General features: G+C 55.5%; 1 protein-coding gene across 1 annotated transcript in view; it reads left to right on the forward strand.

Annotated features, from left to right (window-relative positions):
* plppr3a (phospholipid phosphatase related 3a) overlaps positions 1-22,641 on the forward strand; it is a 271,797-nt gene that overhangs the window by 146,728 nt on the left and 102,428 nt on the right. The gene's annotated exons all lie outside the window — the stretch shown is intronic.

The raw sequence follows: 22,641 nt of genomic DNA on the forward strand, positions 1-22,641 counted from the left end.
GAATAGTGTAGATGGGCTTTAGAGTGGTTTCAAAGGTCGGCGCAACATCGAGGGCTGAAGGGCCTGTACTGCGCTGTAATATTCTATGTTCTATGTTCTATCCATGTGAAATATGGCCCTTTGAAATAACAGCCAACATTCCTTCAATCTTTTTGATTGATTTTTAAACATGACTATGAACTTTAAATGATATGTACTTGGACTCCCAAATCGCTTTCTTCTTTACATCTCCAAATTTCTCACCATTCAGAAAACTCTCCGAATTAGCTTTCTTGTTTCCAAAGTTGATGATCTCTTATTCCCTCACACTGAACTCTATTGGCCACAGTCATGGGTGAATATTTGAGAGAGACTCCCATTGCAGCCCACTTCCCCAATTCCCCAATAAGCCTACTCAGATCACTATGGCAACCATCCTAGCACTAGCTTGAGCATGGTTTCATCGGGGATGAAGTTGGTCTTGGGCAGTCTAGGAAAACATACAATGGTGAATCTCCAGCCTGTTTTACAGCTGCTCCGGAAATCAGGCATGGGATAAAATGGACGCCCATCACCATCTGTGCCACCACCAAAGACCAGTCTCCCCCTCATTGTGTAGATCCATCATTAAACTGAAACCCCTTGATATTACTGGCAGAGGACCTAAAGATATTCTGGTGTTGATACACTGAGTGGGAGGCCAGCGTGTTACACTGGGAGGGAGGCCAGTGTGTTGCTCTGGGAGGGAGGCCAGCATCTTACACTGGGAGGGAGGCCAGTGTGTTACACTGGGAGGGAGGCCGGCGTGTTACACTGGGAGGGAGGCCAGTGCGTTACACTGTGAGGGAGGCCAGCGTGTTACACTGGGAGGGACTGGGAGGGAGGCCAGCGTGTTACACTGGGAGGGAGGCCAGCGTGTTACACTGGGAGGGAGGCCAGCGTGTCACGCTGGGAGGGAGGCCAGCATGTTACACTGGGAGGGAGGCCAGCGTGTTACGCTGGGAGGGAGGCCGGCGTGTTACACTGGGAGGGAGGCCAGCGTGTTACACTGGGAGGGAGGCCAGCGTGTTACACTGGGAGGGAGGACAGCGTGTTACACTGGGAGTGAGGCCAGCATGTTACACTGGGAGAGAGGCCAGCGTGTTACACTGGGAGGGACGCCAGCGTCTTACACTGGGAGGGACTGGGAGGGAGGCCAGTGTGTTACACTGGGAGGAACTGGGAGGGAGGCCAGTGTGCTACACTGGGAGGGAGGCCTGCGTGTTACACTGGGAGGGAGGCCAGTGTGTTACACTGGGAGGGACTGGGAGGGAGGCCAGTGTGTTACACTGGGAGGGAGGCCAGCGTGTTACTCTGGGAGGGAGGCCAGCGTGTTACACTGGGAGGGAGGGCAGTGTGTTGCTCTGGGAGGGAGGCCAGTGTGTTGCTCTGGGAGAGAGGCCAGCGTGTTACGCTGGGAGGGAGGCCAGCGTGTTACACTGGGAGGGACGCCAGCGTGTTACACTGGGAGGGAGGCCAGTGTGTTACACTGGGAGGGAGCCAGTGTGTTATACTGGGAGGGACTGGGAGGGAGGCCAGTGTGTTACACTGGGTAGGAGGCCAGTGTGTTACACTGGGTGGGAGGCCAGCGTGTTACACTGGGAGGGAGGGCAGCGTGTTACACTGGGTGGGAGGCCATTGTGTTACACTGGGTGGGAGGCCAGCGTGTTACACTGGTAGGGAGGCCTGCGTGTTACACTGGTAGGGAGGCCTGCGTGTTACACTGGGTGGGAGGCCATTGTGTTACACTGGGAGGGAGGCCAGCGTGTTACACTGGGAGGGATGTCAGTGTGTTACACTGGGAGGGAGGCGGCGTGTTGCACTGGGAGGGAGGCCAGCGTGTTACACTGGGAGGGAGGCCAGCGTGTTACACTGGTAGGGAGGCCTGCGTGTTACACTGGGTGGGAGGCCATTGTGTTACACTGGGTGGGAGGCCAGCGTGTTACACTGGTAGGGAGGCCTGCGTGTTACACTGGGAGGGAGGCCAGCGTGTTACACTGGTAGTGAGGCGGCGTGTTACACTGGGAGGGAGGCCAGCGTGTTACACTGGTAGGGAGGTGGCGTGTTGCACTGGGAGGGAGGCCAGCGTGTTACACTGGGAGGGAGGCCAGCGTGTTATACTGGGAGGGAGGCCATCGTGTTACACTGGTAGGGAGGCGGCGTGTTGCACTGGGAGGGAGGCCAGCGTGTTGCTCTGGGAGGGACGCCAGCGTGTTACACTGGGAGGGAGGCCGGTGTGTTGCTCTGGGAGGGAGGCCAGTGTGTTGCTCTGGGAGGGAGGCCAGTGTGTTGCTCTGGGAGGGAGGCCAGTGTGTTACACTGGGAGGGAGGCCAGTGTGTTACACTGGGAGGGAGGCCAGTGTGTTACACTGGGAGGGAGCCAGTGTGTTATACTGGGAGGGACTGGGAGGGAGGCCAGTGTGTTACACTGGGTAGGAGGCCAGTGTGTTACACTGGGTGGGAGGCCAGCGTGTTACACTGGGAGGGAGGGCAGCGTGTTACACTGGGAGGGAGGCCAGCGTGTTACACTGGGAGGGAGGCCTGCGTGTTACACTGGGAGGGAGGCCTGCGTGTTACACTGGGTGGGAGGCCATTGTGTTACACTGGGAGGGCGGCCAGCGTGTTACACTGGTAGTGAGGCCAGCGTGTTACACTGGGAGGGAGGCCAGCGTGTTACACTGGGAGGGAGGCCAGCGTGTTACACTGGGAGGGAGGCCAGCGTGTTACACTGGTAGGGAGGTGGCGTGTTGCACTGGGAGGGAGGCCAGCGTGTTACACTGGGAGGGAGGCCAGCGTGTTACACTGGGAGGGAGGCCATCGTGTTACACTGGTAGGGAGGCGGCGTGTTGCACTGGGAGGGAGGCCAGCGTGTTGCTCTGGGAGGGAGGCCAGTGTGTTGCTCTGGGAGGGAGGCCAGTGTGTTGCTCTGGGAGGGAGGCCAGTGTGTTACACTGGGAGGGAGGCCAGTGTGTTACACTGGGAGGGAGGCCAGCGTGTAACACTGGGAGGGACGCCAGCGTGTTACACTGGGAGGGAGTCCAGTGTGTTGCTCTGGGAGGGAGGCCAGTGTGTTACACTGGGAGGGAGGCCAGCGTGTAACACTGGGAGGGCGGCCAGCGTGTTACACTGGGAGGGAGGCCAGCGTGTTGCTCTGGGAGGGAGGCCAGTGTGTTACACTGGGAGGGAGGCCAGCGTGTTACACTGGGAGGGAGGCCAGCGTGTTACACTGGGAGGGAGGCCAGTGTGTTACACTGGGAGGGAGGCCAGTGTGTTACACTGGGAGGGTAGCCAGCGTATTACACTGGGAGGGAGGCCAGTGTGTTGCTCTGGGAGGGAGGCCAGTGTGTTGCTCTGGGAGGGAGGCCAGTGTGTTACACTGGGAGGGAGGCCAGCGTGTTACACTGGGAGGGAGGCCAGCGTGTTACACTGGGAGGGAGGCCAGCGTGTAACACTGGGAGGGAGGCCAGCGTGTTACACTGGGAGGGAGGCCAGCGTGTTACACTGGGAGGGCGGCCTGCGTGTTACACTGGGAGGGAGGCCAGCGTGTTACACTGGGAGGGAGGCCAGCGTGTTACACTGGGAGGGAGGCCAGTGTGTTACACTGGGAGGGAGGCCAGTGTGTTACACTGGGAGGGAGGCCAGCGTGTTACATTGGGAGGGAGGCCAGCGTGTTACACTGGGAGGGAGGCCAGCGTGTAACACTGGGAGGGAGGCCAGCGTGTTACACTGGGAGGGATGGCAGCGTGTTACACTGGGAGGGAGGCCAGCGTGTTACACTGGGAGGGAGGCCAGCGTGTTACACTGGGAGGGAGGCCAGTGTGTTACAGTGGGAGGGAGGCCAGCGTGTTACACTGGGAGGGAGGCCAGCGTGTTACACTGGGAGGGAGGCCAGCGTGTTACACTGGGAGGGAGGCCAGCGTGTTACACTGGGAGGGAGGCCAGCGTGTTACACTGGGAGGGAGGCCAGCGTGTTACACTGGGTGGGAGGCCATTGTGTTACACTGGGAGGGCGGCCAGCGTGTTACACTGGGACGGAGGCCAGTGTGTTACACTGGGAGGGCGGCCAGCGTGTTACACTGGGAGGGAGGCCAGCGTGTTACACTGGGAGTGCGGCCTGCGTGTTACACTGGGTGGGAGGCCAGCGTGTTACACTGGGAGGGCGGCCAGCGTGTTACACTGGGAGGGCGGCCAGCGTGTTACACTGGGAGGGAGGCCAGCGTGTTCCACTGGGAGGGATGGCAGCGTGTTACACTGGGAGGGAGGCCAGCGTGTTACACTGGGACGGAGGCCAGTGTGTTACACTGGGAGGGAGGCCAGCGTGTTACACTGGGAGGGAGGCCAGCGTGTTACACTGGGACGGAGGCCAGCGTGTTACACTGGGAGTGCGGCCTGCGTGTTACACTGGGTGGGAGGCCAGCGTGTTACACTGGGAGGGCGGCCAGCGTGTTACACTGGGAGGGCGGCCAGCCTGTTACACTGGGAGGGAGGCCAGCGTGTTACACTGGGAGGGATGGCAGCGTGTTACACTGGGAGTGAGGCCAGCGTGTTACACTGGGACGGAGGCCAGTGTGTTACACTGGGAGGGCGGCCAGCGTGTTACACTGGGAGGGCGGCCAGCGTGTTACACTGGGAGGGAGGCCAGCGTGTTACACTGGGAGTGCGGCCTGCGTGTTACACTGGGTGGGAGGCCAGCGTGTTACACTGGGAGGGCGGCCAGCGTGTTACACTGGGAGTGCGGCCTGCGTGTTACACTGGGAGGGAGGCCAGCGTGTTACACTGGGAGGGCGGCCAGCGTGTTACACTGGGAGGGAGGCCAGCGTGTTACACTGGGAGGGAGGGCAGCGAGTTACACTGGGAGGGAGGCCAGCGTGTTACACTGGGAGGGAGGCCAGTGTGTTACACTGGGAGGGAGGCCAGTGTGTTACACTGGGAGGGAGGCCAGTGTGTTACATTGGGAGGGAGGCCAGCGTGTTACACTGGGAGGGAGGCCAGCGTGTAACACTGGGAGGGAGGCCAGCGTGTTACACTGGGAGGGATGGCAGCGTGTTACACTGGGAGGGAGGCCAGCGTGTTACACTGGTAGGGAGGCGGCGTGTTGCACTGGGAGGGAGGCCAGCGTGTTACACTGGGAGGGAGGCCAGCGTGTTACACTGGGAGGGAGGCCAGTGTGTTACACTGGGAGGGAGGCCAGCGTGTTACACTGGTAGGGAGGCGGCGTGTTGCACTGGGAGGGAGGCCAGCGTGTTACACTGGGAGGGAGGCCAGCGTGTTACACTGGGAGGGAGGCCAGTGTGTTGCTCTGGGTGGGAGGCCAGTGTGTTACACTGGGAGGGTAGCCAGCGTGTTACACTGGGAGGGAGGCCAGTGTGTTGCTCTGGGAGGGAGGCCAGTGTGTTGCTCTGGGAGGGAGGCCAGTGTGTTACACTGGGAGGGAGGCCAGCGTGTTACATTGGGAGGGAGGCCAGCGTGTTACACTGGGAGGGCGGCCAGCGTGTTACACTGGGAGGGAGGCCAGCGTGTTACACTGGGAGGGAGGCCAGCGTGTTACACTGGGAGGGAGGCCAGTGTGTTACACTGGGAGGGAGGCCAGTGTGTTACACTGGGAGGGAGGCCAGTGTGTTACATTGGGAGGGAGGCCAGCGTGTTACACTGGGAGGGAGGCCAGCGTGTAACACTGGGAGGGAGGCCAGCGTGTTACACTGGGAGGGATGGCAGCGTGTTACACTGGGAGGGAGGCCAGTGTGTTACACTGGGAGGGAGGCCAGCGTGTTACACTGGGAGGGAGGCCAGCGTGTTACACTGGGAGGGAGGCCAGTGTGTTGCTCTGGAAGGGATTCCAGTGTGTTACACTGTGAGTGTAGGCCAGCGTGTTACCCTGGGAGGGAGGCCAGCGTGTTACACTGGGAGAGAGGCCAGCGTGTTACACTGGCAGGGAGGCCAGCGTGTTACACTGGGAGTGGAGGTCACTGTGCTACACTGGGAGGGAGGCCAGCGTGTTACACTGGGAGTGGAGGTCACTGTGCTACACTGGGAGGGAGGCCAGCGTGTTCCACTGGGAGGGATGGCAGCGTGTTACACTGGGAGGGAGGCCAGCGTGTTACACTGGGACGGAGGCCAGTGTGTTACACTGGGAGGGAGGCCAGCGTGTTAAACTGGGAGGGAGGCCAGCGTGTTACACTGGGACGGAGGCCAGCGTGTTACACTGGGAGTGCGGCCTGCGTGTTACACTGGGTGGGAGGCCAGCGTGTTACACTGGGAGGGCGGCCAGCGTGTTACACTGGGAGGGCGGCCAGCGTGTTACACTGGGAGGGAGGCCAGCGTGTTACACTGGGAGGGATGGCAGCGTGTTACACTGGGAGTGAGGCCAGCGTGTTACACTGGGACGGAGGCCAGTGTGTTACACTGGGAGGGCGGCCAGCGTGTTACACTGGGAGGGCGGCCAGCGTGTTACACTTGGAGGGAGGCCAGCGTGTTACACTGGGAGTGCGGCCTGCGTGTTACACTGGGTGGGAGGCCAGCGTGTTACACTGGGAGGGCGGCCAGCGTGTTACACTGGGAGTGCGGCCTGCGTGTTACACTGGGAGGGAGGCCAGCGTGTTACACTGGGAGGGCGGCCAGCGTGTTACACTGGGAGGGAGGCCAGCGTGTTACACTGGGAGGGAGGGCAGCGAGTTACACTGGGAGGGAGGCCAGCGTGTTACACTGGGAGGGAGGCCAGTGTGTTACACTGGGAGGGAGGCCAGTGTGTTACACTGGGAGGGAGGCCAGTGTGTTACATTGGGAGGGAGGCCAGCGTGTTACACTGGGAGGGAGGCCAGCGTGTAACACTGGGAGGGAGGCCAGCGTGTTACACTGGGAGGGATGGCAGCGTGTTACACTGGGAGGGAGGCCAGCGTGTTACACTGGTAGGGAGGCGGCGTGTTGCACTGGGAGGGAGGCCAGCGTGTTACACTGGGAGGGAGGCCAGCGTGTTACACTGGGAGGGAGGCCAGTGTGTTACACTGGGAGGGAGGCCAGCGTGTTACACTGGTAGGGAGGCGGCGTGTTGCACTGGGAGGGAGGCCAGCGTGTTACACTGGGAGGGAGGCCAGCGTGTTACACTGGGAGGGAGGCCAGTGTGTTGCTCTGGGTGGGAGGCCAGTGTGTTACACTGGGAGGGTAGCCAGCGTGTTACACTGGGAGGGAGGCCAGTGTGTTGCTCTGGGAGGGAGGCCAGCGTGTTACACTGGGAGGGAGGCCAGTGTGTTGCTCTGGGTGGGAGGCCAGTGTGTTACACTGGGAGGGTAGCCAGCGTGTTACACTGGGAGGGAGGCCAGTGTGTTGCTCTGGGAGGGAGGCCAGTGTGTTGCTCTGGGAGGGAGGCCAGTGTGTTACACTGGGAGGGAGGCCAGCGTGTTACATTGGGAGGGAGGCCAGCGTGTTACACTGGGAGGGCGGCCAGCGTGTTACACTGGGAGGGAGGCCAGCGTGTTACACTGGGAGGGAGGCCAGCGTGTTACACTGGGAGGGAGGCCAGTGTGTTACACTGGGAGGGAGGCCAGTGTGTTACACTGGGAGGGAGGCCAGTGTGTTACATTGGGAGGGAGGCCAGCGTGTTACACTGGGAGGGAGGCCAGCGTGTAACACTGGGAGGGAGGCCAGCGTGTTACACTGGGAGGGATGGCAGCGTGTTACACTGGGAGGGAGGCCAGTGTGTTACACTGGGAGGGAGGCCAGCGTGTTACACTGGGAGGGAGGCCAGCGTGTTACACTGGGAGGGAGGCCAGTGTGTTGATCTGGAAGGGATGCCAGTGTGTTACACTGTGAGTGTAGGCCAGCGTGTTACCCTGGGAGGGAGGCCAGCGTGTTACACTGGGAGAGAGGCCAGCGTGTTACACTGGCAGGGAGGCCAGCGTGTTACACTGGGAGTGGAGGTCACTGTGCTACACTGGGAGGGAGGCCAGCGTGTTACACTGGGAGTGGAGGTCACTGTGCTACACTGGGAGGGAGGCCAGCGTGTTACACTGGGAGTGGAGGCCAATGTGCTACACTGGGAGGGAGGCCAGTATATTACACTGGGAAGAAGATGAGTGTGTTTGCAGTCTCAATCAAGAAAGCTGCTCTCCTGATGTTAATTTTGTTTGTTTTTATTCTTGCATGAGATACAGGTAGGAACGGCAGGGGCATCATTTGTTGGCCATTCCCAGTTGCCTTAAGACTGTGGTGGTGAACTGTTGATGTGAACCACGGTAGTCCGTGTGGTAACGTATGGAAATTGGCAGAGAATGGACACCACTCTAAAACTGCATTTAAGGGAATGGAGACGAGGACAATAGAAAGAAAAAAGCCTGCGCTTTGTTTTTACTCACCAAGTAAAGGAGATTGAATATAAATACATGTAATGAGAAAAAGTCTTGTTTGATGCTGGATAATTGGACGGTGTGCTGATAAAAACAAACAAAAGAACTTGCATTCATAGAACGCCCTTCACAACCAAAGGCAATGAAGCAGGGGTGACGCGTAGTCACTGTTGTAGCATGGGAAACATACAGCCAAGTTGTGCACGGCAAGCTCCCACAAACAGAAATCATGATAACCAGATAATCTGATTTTGTTTTATTGGTTGAATGGTGAATGTTGACCTGTACTAACAGAGTGCCACATGGATCATTGGTGCTGCCCCAACTATTTACAATCTATACAATTGGCTTGGATGAAGGGATTTAGTGTACTGGAACTAAATTTGCTGATGTAACAAAGATAGGGAGGGAAGCAAGTTGTGAGGCGGACAGTCTGCAAGGAGATATTGTGAGGTTGAGTGAGTGGGCTAAAAATTAACAGATGGAGTATAACGTGGGAAAATGTGAGGAATAGTAAAAAAGCAGAATGTTGTCTGAATGAAATGTTGCAGTGCAGAGGGATCTGGGTGTCCTGGTACATGAAACACAAAATGTTAACATGCAGGTACAGCAAAGGATTAGGAAGATAAATGGAATATTGGCCTTTATTTGAAGGAGAATGGAGTATAAAAGTAGGGAGATGTTTCAACTGTACAGAGCATTGATGAGTTTGACAGGCTAAATGCTGAGAGAATGGAGAAATGCTGACTGGGAGGGAGGCCTACACGTTACACTGGGAGGGAGGCCAGTGTGTTACACTGGGAGGGACTGGGAAGGAGGCCAGTGTGTTACACTGGGAGGGACTGGGAGGGAGGCCAGTGTGTTACACTGGGAGGGACTGGGAGGGAGGCCAGTGTAACACTGGGAGGGACTGGGAGGGAGGCCAGTGTGTTACACTGGGAGGGACTGGGAGGGAGGCCAGTGTAACACTGGGAGGGACTGGGAGGAATCAAGACCACTTATAATGGTGGCACAGTTTAAAAATAAATGGCCTCCTCCTTTTGACAGAGATGAGGCAGAATTTCGTCTCCCAGAGGGTATTAGTCTTTAGAATTCCCTTCCCCAGAAAGCTGTGGAGCTTGGGTCTTTGAATATATTCAAGGCTGAGTTGGACAGATTTTTGATTGGCAAGCAAGCCAAGGGCAATGGGGGGCAGGCAGGAAAATGAAGTTAAGGCCAATCCATGATCTTATTGAGTGGCAGAGCAGGGCTCAATGGGCTCCTTTTACTTATGTTCTTCCAATTTTATGGGCATATTTATGGAGGTCTAGATGTATTGCGAAACTGTAATTTTATAGACATTTGTGCTTCCCTTGACTGAAGAAGTTCTTGATGTTTCCTGTCGGAAACCAGGGACGTCATTCTCCGACCCCCCGCCGGGTTGCAGAATCGCCGGGGGCTGCCATGAATCCCGCCCCCGCCGGTTGCCGAAGTCTCCGGTACCGGATATTCGGCGGGGGCGGCGATCTGGCCCCGGGGGGTGCCCCCACGGTGGCCTGGCCCGCGATCGGGGCCCACCGGTCCGCGGGCGGGCCTGTGCCGTGGGGGCACTCTTTCCCTTCCGCCTCCGCCACGGTCTCCACCATGGCGGAGGCGGAAGAGACTCCCTCCACTGCGCATGCGCGGGAAACTGTCAGCGGCCGTGACGCTCCCGCGCATGCGCCGCCCCAAAATGTAATTTCCACGCCAGCTGGCGGGGCAACAAAGGCCGTTTCCGCCAGCTGGCGGGGCGGAAATCCCTCCGGCATCGGCCTAGCCCCTCAATGTTGGGGCTCGGCCCCCAAAGATGCGGAGCATTCCGCACCTTTGGGACGGCGCGATGCCCGTCTGATTGGCGCCGTTTTGGGCGCCAGTCGGCGGACATCGCACCGTTTCGGGAGAATTTCGCCCCTGTATTCAAACATTTCGGAAAGAGGCAGAAGGCTTCATCATTCGAATTGTATTTGTGACTGAGCGAGGATTACTGATCTGAGAAAACTGTCTCAGACTTGTTGATGACTTTATGTTAAATTGACCAGTTATGATTATTCTCATTGCACTCAGATAGTGATGGTTCTTAACCCAAATTATGAAGCTAACCCCCTGCGTGCATTGGAGATATTTTCTCCCTGGAACTCCAGCCGAAGACCCCTCCTTATGTTTCTAAACATTCTTCAAATCCATCACATTGACGAGGATTTCAGCACTTTCTGAACTCTTCCCCCACCCCCCCCCAGTAGCTCAGCATCCTCACAGCATCAGAGACCCGTGTTCAATTTGGATCTTGGATGACTATGTGGAGTTTGCATGCTCTCCCCTTGTCTGCGCGGGTTTCCTTCAGGTGCTCCAATTTCCTTCACAGTCCAAAGATGTGCAGGTTTGGTGGGGTTGATTGAAGGGGTGATTAGCTCGTTCATATGGGGAGGGAAGGTGGCCAGAATTGTGCTACTACATAGGGGAAGGCAGGCAGGAGGTTGGGCCTTCCAAACCTGGGCCGGGATTCTCCGAAATCCCGGCCAAGTGTTGATGCCGACGTAAATACCGGAGTGGTGCGCGGGCGCGATTGGCACCGATTCTCCGGTCTCCAGAGAATTTGGAGGCAGTTTCGCCAGCACTTCGGGTTGGGGGCAGGGTCAAGGGAAATGCCGGTTCAAGACTTTGCCAGAAAGGAGATACAGAGCTTCCCGGTAGAGCCGGCCTCCACATTGCTGGCGACAGGGGGACTGGAGAAGGAGATAGTGTCGGCGGTTTAAGGGGCTATTTTGGAAGTGGAGAAGGCACCGCTGGATGAGATGAAGGCAAAGTGGGAGGAAGAGTTGGGAGAGAGTATGGAGGAGGGGTTCTGGTGTGAGGTGCTCCAGAGAGTGAACGCCTCCACCTCGTGTGCGTGGTTGGGTCTGATACAGCCGAAGGTGGTATATAGAGCACACCTCACAAGGGCGAGGATGAGCCGGCTCTTTGAGGGGGTAGAAGATGTGTGTGAACATTGGAGGGGGGGACCCGCAAACCACCTTCATATGTTTTGGTCCTGTCCAAAACTGGAGGATTACTGGAAGGAGGATTTTAGGGTAATCTCTAAAGTGGTGCACGTGAAACTGGACCCGGACCTTCGGGAGGCCATATTCGGGGTGTCGGACCAGCCAGGGTTGGAAACGGGTGTGGAGGCAGATGTTGTAGCCTTCGTCTCGTTGATCCCAATTGCCCGCATTTGGCTCATATCCTTTTATATCCATCTTACCCCAAAAAAACTATGTATATGCTTTTTAAAAGACAAAATTGTACCCGCCACTGCTACTGCCTCTGGCAGCTCGTTCCAGACACTCACCACCTTCTGTGTGAAACAATTGACCCTCTGGACACTTTTGCATCTCCCACCTCTCACCTTAAACCTGGGCCGTCTAGTTTAGACTCCTCTACCTTTCGGAAAAGACATTGGGCGGGATTCTTCGGAAACCGGCGGGGTGGGCAACTCCGGCGCGAAGGAGTGGCGTGAACCACTCCGGCGTCGGGCCACTCCGAAGGTACGGAATCCTCCGCACCTTCAGGGGCTAGGCCAGCGGCGGAGTGGTTTGCGTCGCGCTGGCTGTCGCGGAAGGGGTTTGGCGCCACGCCAACCGGCGCGAGTTGGCGCAAGCGCATCCCAGCGCATGCGCAGGGGAGATTCATCTCCGCATCGGCCATCGTGGACCGGTACACCAGCCGGCGCGGAGGATTAGAGTGTCCCCACGGCACAGGCCCGCCCGCTGATCGGTGGGCTCCGATCGCGGGCCAAGCCACCATGGGGGCACCCCCCGGGGCCAGATCTCCCCGAGCCCCCCCCCCCGAGGACCCCGGAGGCCACCCGCGGAGCCAGGTCCCGCCGATAAATACCTGTCGTAACATACGCCGGCGGGACCCATCGCAAACGGGCGGCCACTCGGCCCATCACGGGCCGGAGAATTGCTGGGGGTGCCGCTGCCAGCGACCGGCGCGGTGCGATTCCCTCCCCCGCCAAAACCCCGGCGTCGGAGAATTCGGCAGCCGGCAGGGGCGGGATTCACGCCGTCCCCCGGTGATTCTCCGGCCTGGCGGGGGGTCGGAGAATCCCGCCGACTGACTTATCTATACTCCTCATTATTTTGTACACCTCTATAAGATCACCCCTATGCCTCCTACGCTCCAGGGAAAAAAGTCTCAGACTAAGTCCTAGTCTATTCAGCCTTTCCTTATACCTCGAACCATCAAGGCCCAGTAGCATTCAAGTAAATATCTGCTCCCTTCCCATTCATGTATCTGTCTAGATACATCTTAAATTACGCTATCGTGCCCGCCTCTACCACCTCCACCCGCAATGCGTTCCAGGCACCCACCACCTTCTGCGTAAAGAACTTTCCACACATATCTCCCTTAAACGTTTCCCCTCTCACCTTGAACTCGTGACCCCTAGTAATTGAGTCCCCCACTCTGGGAAAAAGCTTCTTGCTATCCACCCTGTCTATATCTCTCATGATTTTGTAGACCTCAATGAAGTCCCCCCTCAACCTCCGTCTTTCTAATGAAAATAATCCTAATCTACTCAACCTCTCTTCATAGCTAGCGCCCTCCATACCAGGCAACATCCTGGTGAACCTCCTCTGCACCTTCTCCAAAGCATCCACATCGTTTTGGTAATGTGGCAACCAGAACTGTACAATTTGGCCGAACCAAAGTCTTATACAACTGTAACATGACCTGCCAACTCTTGTACTCAATACCCCTTCCGATGAAGGAAAGTATGCCATATGCCTTCTTGATCACTCTATCGACCTGAGCAGCCACCTTCAGGGTACAATGGACCTGAACACCCAGATCTCTCTGTACATCAATTTTCCCCAGGGCTTTTTCATTTACCGTATATTTCGCTCTTGAATTGAATCTTCCAAAATGCATCACCTCGCATTTGCCCGGATTGAACTCCATCTGCCATTTCTCCACCCAACTCTCCAATCTATCTATATTCTGCTGTATTCTCTGACAGTCCCCTTCACTATCTGCTACTCCACCAATCTTAGTGTCATCTGCAAACTTGTTAATCAGACAACCTATACTACCTCCAGATCATTTATGTATATCACAAACAACAGTGGTCCCAACACGGATCCCTGTGGAACACCACTGGTCACAGTTCTCCATTTTAAGAAAGTCCCTTCCACTACTACTCTCTGTCTCCTGTTGCCCAGCCAGTTCTTTATCCATCTAGCTAGTACACCCTGGACCCCATGAGACTTCACTTTCTCCATCAGCCTACCATGGGGAACCTTATCAAATGCCTTACTGAGGTCCATGTATCTGACATCTACAGCCCTTCCCTCATCAATCAACTTTGTCACTTCCTCAAAGAATTCTATTAAGTTGGTAAGCAATGACCTTCCCTGCACAAAACCATGTTGCCTATCACTGATAAGCCCATTTTCTTCCAAATGGGAATAGATCCTATCCCTCAGTATCTTCTCCAGCAGCTTCCGTACCACTGACGTCAGGCTCACCGGTCTATAATTACCTGGATTATACCTGCAACTTCAACAATACGTCCCAACGCCTGTATGCAGTGTTCTGACCAATGAAACCAAGCATGCTGAATGCCTTCTTCACCACTCTGTCCACCTGTGACTCCACTTTTAAGGAGATATGAACCTGTACCCCTAGATCTCTTTGTTATATAACTCTCCACAACACCCTACCATTAGCTGAGTAGGTCCTGCCCCAATTCGATTAACCAAAATGCATCACCCCACATTTATCTAAATTAAACTCCATCTGCCATTCATCGGCCCACTGGCCCAATTGATCAAGATCCCATTGCGATCCTAAATAACCTTCTTACTGTCCACCATGCCACTAATGTTGGTGTCATCTACAAACTTACTAACCATGCCTCCTAAATTCTCATCCAAATCATTCATATAAATAACAGTAGACCCAGCACTGATCCCTGAGGCACACCGCTGGTTTGAAAAACAACCCTGTACAACCACCATTTGTCTTCTGTTGTCAAGCCAATTTTGTATCCAATTGGTTACCTCACCCTGGATCCTGTGAGATTTAACCCGATGCAACGACCTGCCATATGGTACCATGTCAAAGATCTTGCTAAAGTCCATGTGGACAACATCGACTACACTGCCTTCATCTACCTTCTTGGTTACCCCTTCAAAAAACTCAATTAAATTGGTGAGACATGATTTTCCACTCACAAAGCCATGCTGACTGTCCCTAATTAGTCCTTGCCTCTCTAAATGCCTGTAGATGCTGTCTCTCAGATGAGGAGAAGGAAGGCCCATTGCGGTTGTCACAGGGTCAGGAGGAGCATCGACATGAGCAGCGGGGCCTCAATGAGATGAAGAGGCTGGCGAACCATGAAACACTGCAATGGCGAGCATTGGCCCAACCACAGGCGGTGCTTTTACCTACAGCCAATAGCAGGGGCACTCTGGCATCTCCTGGGATGTGACTGCTCACATCTATGAGCTTCTCACAGAAGGAGCTGTGACCACAAGGACTCTGGAAGAGTAATGCAGAGCTCCTGGCCTGCAATGAGGGAATGTGTGTCCAGGTGTACTTTAAATATGGCATAAGGACCTTTGATCTTTTGAGGTAATGATTAGGTGGGTGACTTCCTGCCAGCCCTACCACGATATTTGCTGAGCTCCTCGACAATGTATAATTAATAAGCGGAAAAGTGAAAGACTGCGTGTTCACCCGCCCCACCATCCAACGGGAACCATACCGTCTTTCCCATCCCCCACCGGACTTAGTGTCCAGAATGGAAAGTCTGTGCAGAGTCTTTCACAGAGGGTCCTGGGAAGCAGGAGAATTGCCCATCAGACCTTTAAACATCCCAGGCAGTCCCATATGGATTTGTGTCAGGATTTCCACAGGACCCTCTGCACATTTTCAAATGATAATCTGGAGATCAGAATATTTGGCCCATTTTCTTTCAGTATGACCGAGAGCCATAGAAATGATAGAGCACAGAAGGAGACCATCTGGTCTATCTTTGGTTCATGCCAACCCAAAGACACCCAGGTACCCGTTCTGTCGTGTTATTCACCCTGCGGTAACACAGACTGCAACAGGATGCAGATGAACTGTACAGCATACACCAAACGTAGGCGTTGGTTCAATACGATTTATTGAACTTCTGTAACAGTGCACACAGCTGGCTGTGGGTTGACACTCTACAACTCTAAGTGTACTAACTCTAACTTACTAGACCAGGCTAACTCTGATCCACGTGTAAAAGATGCTGACTGATATATACACCCTGACTGTCACTACCGTTGTCACCAGTGGAAAGAGGCAGAGTGCTGATGCCTCGTGTGTTTTATAGTTGGACGCCCCCCCTCTGGTGTTCTGTCTGGTGATTGGTTGTGTTCTGTCCTGTATGTTGATTGGCTAACCTGGGTGTCTGTCACTTCCTGTTTTTACCTCATGATGTGCATGGGTGCATATTATGACATCCGCACTTTTTTAAAAAAAATTTGTCGGTTGCTTAGAGCATATACGACATATTTACAGATATAACTATTTACAGCAAATGGCGAGTGAATGCATATGTACATGTAAGGTGTCTAGCGTGCAGATACAGAACAATATGTACAAAGGAAATATTTATAAGTCCAATCTCTGGGACTGGCGTTGGATCCTTGTCGACCGCCTGAGAGGTGGAGGTGGGGACGACGGAGCCTTGACAGGCGGGATTGCAGCCAGATTGGTGGCCCCGTGGAGCGAGGTGTCCGGAAAAGGCATAACGACAGTTGAGGACGTGAGATCCGGTGGTGGGCAGGCAAGTTTGCGTCGTGCCCTTCTGTTGCGCCTGACAATGGATCCATCAGCCATGCGAACCACGAGCGACCTGGGAGCAGTCTGTCGAACAACAACAGCTGGAGCTGACCAGCCTCCACCAGGCAACTTGATGCGAACAGCATCTTCCGGAGAGAGCACAGGCAAATCAATAGCATGAGCATCGTATGTCAGCTTTTACCAGTTTTTGAGTTGCTGCACCTTTTGCAGCACTGGGAGGTGATCCAGGTCAGGTAAATGAATGGCCGGAACAGTCGTCCGCAGGTCACAATTCATAAGGAGTTGTGCCGGAGACATACCGGTGGACAGAGGGGTTGCCTTGTATGCCAGGAGCGCAAGGTTAAAGTCAGATGCCGAGTCCGCAGCCTTGCAGAGCCGTTGCTTCACGATATAGACCCCTTTTTTGACCTTCCCGTTAGATTGCGGGTAATGCGGGCTCGAGGTAATGTGCTTGAATTGGTCTTTCCAAAGTTGGACCACTTTTGGCTGTAGAAGCAGGGACTGTTGTCGCTCATGACCGTGAGCGGAATACCAGGCCTGGCAAATGTCTCCTTGCAGGCCTTGATGACAGTCCTTGATGTGAGGTCGGACAGTTTCACCACTTCAGGGTAACTCGAGAAGTAGTCAATTATAAGCACATAGTTACGCCCATTGGCGTTAAAAAGGTTGATTCCCACCTTAGACCACGGAGAGGTCACGATCTCGTGTTGTTGGAGTGTTTCTTTGGGCTGAGCAGGCTGGAATTGCTGGCAAGTCGCACAATTGAGGACCATGTTGGATATGCCCTCGTTGATGCCAGGCCAATAGACAGCCTGCCGGGCACTGCGCCTGCATTTCTTGATACCGAGGTGTCCCTCGTGGATCTGTTTGAGCACTAAGCTCTGGAGGCTGAGAGGAATAACGATACTGTCCAGCTTGAGGAGGATCCCCTCGACAGTTGTTAGGTCATCCTTGCCATTAAAGAACTGGGGGCATTGCCCTTTCTGCCAACCATTTGCAAGGTGATGTATGACCTGCTGCAGAAGAGGGTCCTTGGCAGTCTCTTCTCGAATGTTGACGATTCGTTCGTCTAAGACCAGGAGGTTGCTGGCACACAGTTGCACCTGTGCCCCAATTTGGCGGATGAAGTCGACCTGTTCACAGGGCGAGGTGATGGCATGAGACAGGGCATCCGCAATGATTAGCTCCTGGCCCGGTGTGTAAACCAATTCGAAATCATACCTGCGGAGTCGAAGGAGAATGCACTGAAGCCTGGGCGTCATGTCATTCAAGTCCTTGTGAATGATATGGACTAGGGGTCTGTGGTCAGTCTCTACTGTGAAGGTAGGTAGACCGTAGACGTAATCATGGAACTTTACAATACCGGTGAGGAGGTCCAGGCACTCTTTCTGTATCTGAGCATACCGCTGTTCAGTGGGAGTCATGGCCCTTGACGCATAGGCCACTGGAGCCCAGGACGAGGAGTCATCCTTCTGGAGGAGCACCGCACCAATGCCGTCCTGGCTGGTGTCCGTGGAGACTTTTGTCTCCCGCTCTGGGTCAAAAAACGCTAGTACCGGAGCAGTGGTGAGCTTTCCCTTTAACTCGAGCCACTCTGCTTGATGTGTGGGTAGCCACTGAAGGACAGTGGACTTCTTCACCAGATGCCTGAGAGCCGTGGTGTGTGATGCGAGGTTGGGAATGAACTTTCCCAAGAAGTTAACCATACCCAGGAAGCGGAGTACCGCCTTCTTGTCTTCCGGGGTCTGCATGGTGTTGATGGCCTTGACTTTGTCCAAGTCCGGTTGCACGCCCTGCTGGGATATTTGATCACCCGAAAACTTGATTGATGACATGCCAGAGGAGCATTTGGCCTTGTTCAACTTGAGGCCGTTGGCATGTTTGCGTGTAAAGACTTGTTGGAGATGAGGGGCGAGATTCTCCGACCCCCCGCCGGGTCGGAGAATCGCCGGGGGCTGGCGTGAATCCCGCCCCCGCCGGTTGCCGAATTCTCCACCACCGGATATTCGGCGGGGGCGGGAATTGCGCCGCGCCGGTTGGCAGGGCCCCCCCCCCCGCGATTCTCCGGCCCGGATGGGCCGAAGTCCCTCCGCTAAAATGCCTGTCCCGCCGGCGTGAATTAAACCACCTACCTTACCGGCGGGACAAGGCGGTGCGGGCGGGCTCCGGGGTCCTGGGGGGGGGCGCGGGGCGATCTGGCCCCGGGGGGTGCCCCCACGGTGGCCTGGCCCGCGATCGGGGCCCACCGATCCGCGGGCGGGCCTGTGCCGTGGGGGCACTCTTTCCCTTCCGCCTTCGCCACGGTCTCCACCATGGCGGAGGCGGAAGAGACTCCCTCCACTGCACATGCGCAGGAATGCCGTCAGCGGCCGCTGACACCCCCGTGCATCCGCCGCCCGGAGATGTCATTTCCGCGCCAGCTGGCGGGGCACCGGAGGCCTTTTCCGCCAGCTGGCGGGGTGGAAATTAGTCCGGCGCCGACCTAGCCCCTTAAGGTTGGGGCTCGGCCCCCAAAGATGCGGAGCATTCCGCACCTTTGGGGCGGCGCGATGCCCGACTGATTTGCGCCATTTTGGGCGCCAGTCGCCGGACATCGCGCCGACACCGGAGAATTTCGCCCGAGATATGTGTTCCTCTGGGGTTATGGACCATATAATGACGTCATCAACATAAACCCGCACACCCTCAATGCCCTCCAGCATCTGCTCCATGATCCTGTGATAGATTTGAGAGGCTGAAACAATACCAAACGGCATGCGGTTGTAACAGTACCTTCCGAAAGGTATATTAAACGTGCAGAGCTTCCTGCTGGACTCATCCAGTTGTATCTGCCAGAAGCCACGCGATGCATCTAGCTTCGTGAAGAATTTGTCATGTGCCAACTCACTGGTTAGTTCCTCCTGCTTCGGGATCGGATAGTGTTTAGGTTAAGATCCTTGGGATCTAAACATATGCGCAGTTCTGCTGAGGCTTCTTCACACAGACCATCGAGCTGACCCAGTCAGTCGGTTCCGTCACTTTAGTGATTATACCCTGGTCTTGGAGCTCCTGCAGCTGCGCCTTCAAACGGTCCTTCAGATGAGCCGGCACCCGGCGTGGTGCATGGATCACAGGCGTGGCATCAGGCCTGAGTAAGATTTTGTAGCGGTACAGCAGTGTGCCCATCCCACTGAACACATCCGGGTATTGTGACAGGATTTCGTCAATGTCAGCCTGAAGATTCATATTGGCAGGGGACAAGGGGCGGAAATCTCCTCAATCGGCGCGATGTCCGCCGACCGGCGCCAAAAACGGCGCAAATCAGTCCGGCATCGCGCCGCCCCAAAGGTGCGGAATCCTCTGCATCTTGAGCGGCCGAGCCCTAACCTTGAGGGGCTAGGCCCGCGCCGGACTGATTTCCGCCCCGCCAGCTGGCGCGAAACTGACTTTGCCGGGCGGCGCATGCGCGGGAGCGTCAGCGGCCGCTCACGGCATCCCCGCGCATGCGCAATGGAGTGGGTCTCTTGCGCCTCCGCCATAGTGGAGACCGTGGCGAAGGCGGAAGGAAAAGAGTGCCCCCACGGCACAGGCCCGCCCGCGGATCGGTGGACCCCGATCGCGGGCCAGGCCACCGTGGGGGCACCCCCCGGGGCCAGATCACCCCGCGCCCCCCCCCAGGACCCCGGAGCCCGCCCGCACCGCCTTGCCCCGCCGGTAAGAGAGGTGGTTTAATCCACGCCGGCGGGACAGGCATTCCAGCAGCAGGACTTCGGCCCATCCGGGCCGGAGAATCGCCGAGGGGGGCCCGCCAATCAGCGCGGTGCGATTCCCGCCCCCGCCGAATATCCAGTGCCGGAGAATTCGGCAACCGGCGGGGGCGGGATTCACGCCAGCCCCCGGCGATTCTCCGACCCGGCGGGGGGTCGGAGAATCTCGCCCATGGTATGTACCCGCTGGACGAGATTGAGTAGCTTGCATGCATGGGCACCAAGCAGGCTTGTCAGGCTTGACAATTTCGAATCGCACTGACTTTGATGGCCTTGTTGGAGACATGCAGGTAACAAGACCCTAACGCAGTAATGGCATTGCCATTATAATCAAGAAGCTGGCAGGTCGGCGGAAGAATTTTTGGCTGCCTTTGGATGCGAACAAGATCTGCTTGAGATATGAGATTGGATGAAGCACCAATGTCCAGCTTGAACCGGATGCTGCATTGGTTGACTTGTACGACAGCACGCCATTCGTCTGCAGATACCACGTTGAGGATGGGTAGGCGTGTTGCTGAATTTGAGGAGGCCTTGTCATACGTGGTAATGATGCCCACATGATATGGGGACTCCAGGCAGCCGTCCTCTGGATACGTGCTGTTACCAGGTTCTGAATCCAGCAGCCCTTGCTGCACACTTCGAACGCATTTGTGTTGGAACTGGGATCGCTGGCCCACGATCAGAGGTGCAGATCTGCACAAGGCTGCATCATGACCATGCTTCCCACAATTTAAACATCGCCTGCCTCTTGCAGGGCATTGCCGCTTTAAGTGGGTGATGCCGCAGTTCGGGCACGTCATGACGTTGATGTCGTAACGCTCCGTGCGTCGTCGTACTTGCGCAGTGCGGTCAGCCGCCGCTCACCCTGCGCAGTGTGGTCTTCGGTCGCTTCATTCTCCCGTCTGTGGTGCGCATGCGTGGGACCCCGGGAAAAGCATGTGAAATGGCCGCCTTCATCGATGCTCAGGCGCCACATTCGGGCGATGGCCGGTACACTCTCAGTCTCGTGGGAGGCAAGTTGGTCCTGTTCTGCCGATTTAAGGTGGGAGTAGCAACTTTTCGCCTGTTCATGCACTTTACATGTCTTGATGGCTACTGGCAAGGTCATATTTTTTATTTTTAGGAGCTGCTCCCGCAGGGCGTCGGAGTGGACCCCAAACACGATCTGATCCCTGATGAGGGAGTCACCGTAGTTGCAGGAATGCGCTAATATGCTGAGATGAGTTAGAAAGGATTGGAAAGGCTCATCCTTACCCTGAAGGTGTTGCTGGAAGACATACCGCTCAAAGCTCTCGTTCGTTTCAACTTCACAGTGACTGTTGAATTTGGCTAACACGGTCTGGAACTTGGTCTTGTCCTCGCCGTCGGCAAAAGTGAGCGAATTGAAGATTTGGATGGCCTGGTCCCCCGCAGTCGATAGGAGCAGCGCAGTTTTTCTAGCATCGGACGCATCCTCGAGGCCTCAATGTAGAGACTGAATTTCTGCTTGAAGACCCGCCAGTTGGCACCGAGATTTCCAGAGATCCGGAGCTGTGGAGGGGCCTGGATCTTCTCCATGCCGCTGAAAGGCACTTGCTGGTTGTCACTGAATTATTCATGGTAAATTACTTAGATGAAGTAGACTCCTGGTATCATGTTGTGTTATTCACCCTGGGGTAACACAGACTGCAACTGGATGCAGATGAACTGTAAAGCATACACAAAATGTAGGCGTTGGTTCAATACGATTTATTGAACTTCTGTAACAATGCACACAGCTGGCTGTGGGTTGACACTCTACAACTCTAAGTGTACTAACTCTAACATACTAGACCAGGCTAACTCTGATCCACGTGTAGAAGGTGCTGACTGATAAATACACCCTGACTGTCACTACAGTTATCACCAGTGGAAAGAGGCGGAGTGCTGATGCCTCGTATGTTTATAGTTGGACTCCCCCCCTCTGGTGTTCTGTCTGGTGATTGGTTGTGTTCTGTCCTGTATGTTGATTGGCTAACCTGGGTATCTGTCACTGCCTGTTTTTACCTCATGATGTGCATGGGTGCATATTATAACACTTTCTAATCCCATCTTCCTGCACCCGGTTCATAGCCCTGCAGCTTACAGCACTTAAGGTGCAGATACAGATTCCTTTTTAAAGAGTTTAGGGTCTCTGCCTTCACTACCAACTGAGACAGTGACAGACACCCACCACCCTCTGTGGAAAGAGGTTTTTCCTCATGTCCCTTCTCATCCTTCTGCCACTTAGCTTGAATCTATGACCCCAGGTCTTTGAACTCTTGACCAAGGGAAACAGGTTCCTTCTGTCTAATACAATTAATTGGGATAGGAGTAACAATCTCTAAATAGGATTGTTCATTTAAAGTTGTTCCAGACCGACTCTGCTTAATATATAAATCGACGGATGCAATTCTTCCAAAGGATTTCTAAGTGTGGTCACCGGCGGGAAACCCGGTGCAGGAGTCAAAGAACAAAACAGCACAGGAACAATCCCTTCGGCCCTCCAAGCCCGTGCCGACCATGCTGCCCGTCTAAACTAAAATCTTCTACACTTCCTGGGTCCGTATCCCTCTATTCCCATCCTATTCATGTATTTGTCAAGATGCCCCTTAAATGTCACTATCGTCCCTGCTTCCACCACCTCCTCCGGTAGCGAGTTCCAGGCACCACTACCCTCTGTGTAAAAAACTTGCCTCGTA

The sequence above is a fragment of the Scyliorhinus torazame genome, chromosome 18, assembly GCF_047496885.1.
Source record: "Scyliorhinus torazame isolate Kashiwa2021f chromosome 18, sScyTor2.1, whole genome shotgun sequence".
Lineage (NCBI taxonomy): Eukaryota > Metazoa > Chordata > Chondrichthyes > Carcharhiniformes > Scyliorhinidae > Scyliorhinus > Scyliorhinus torazame.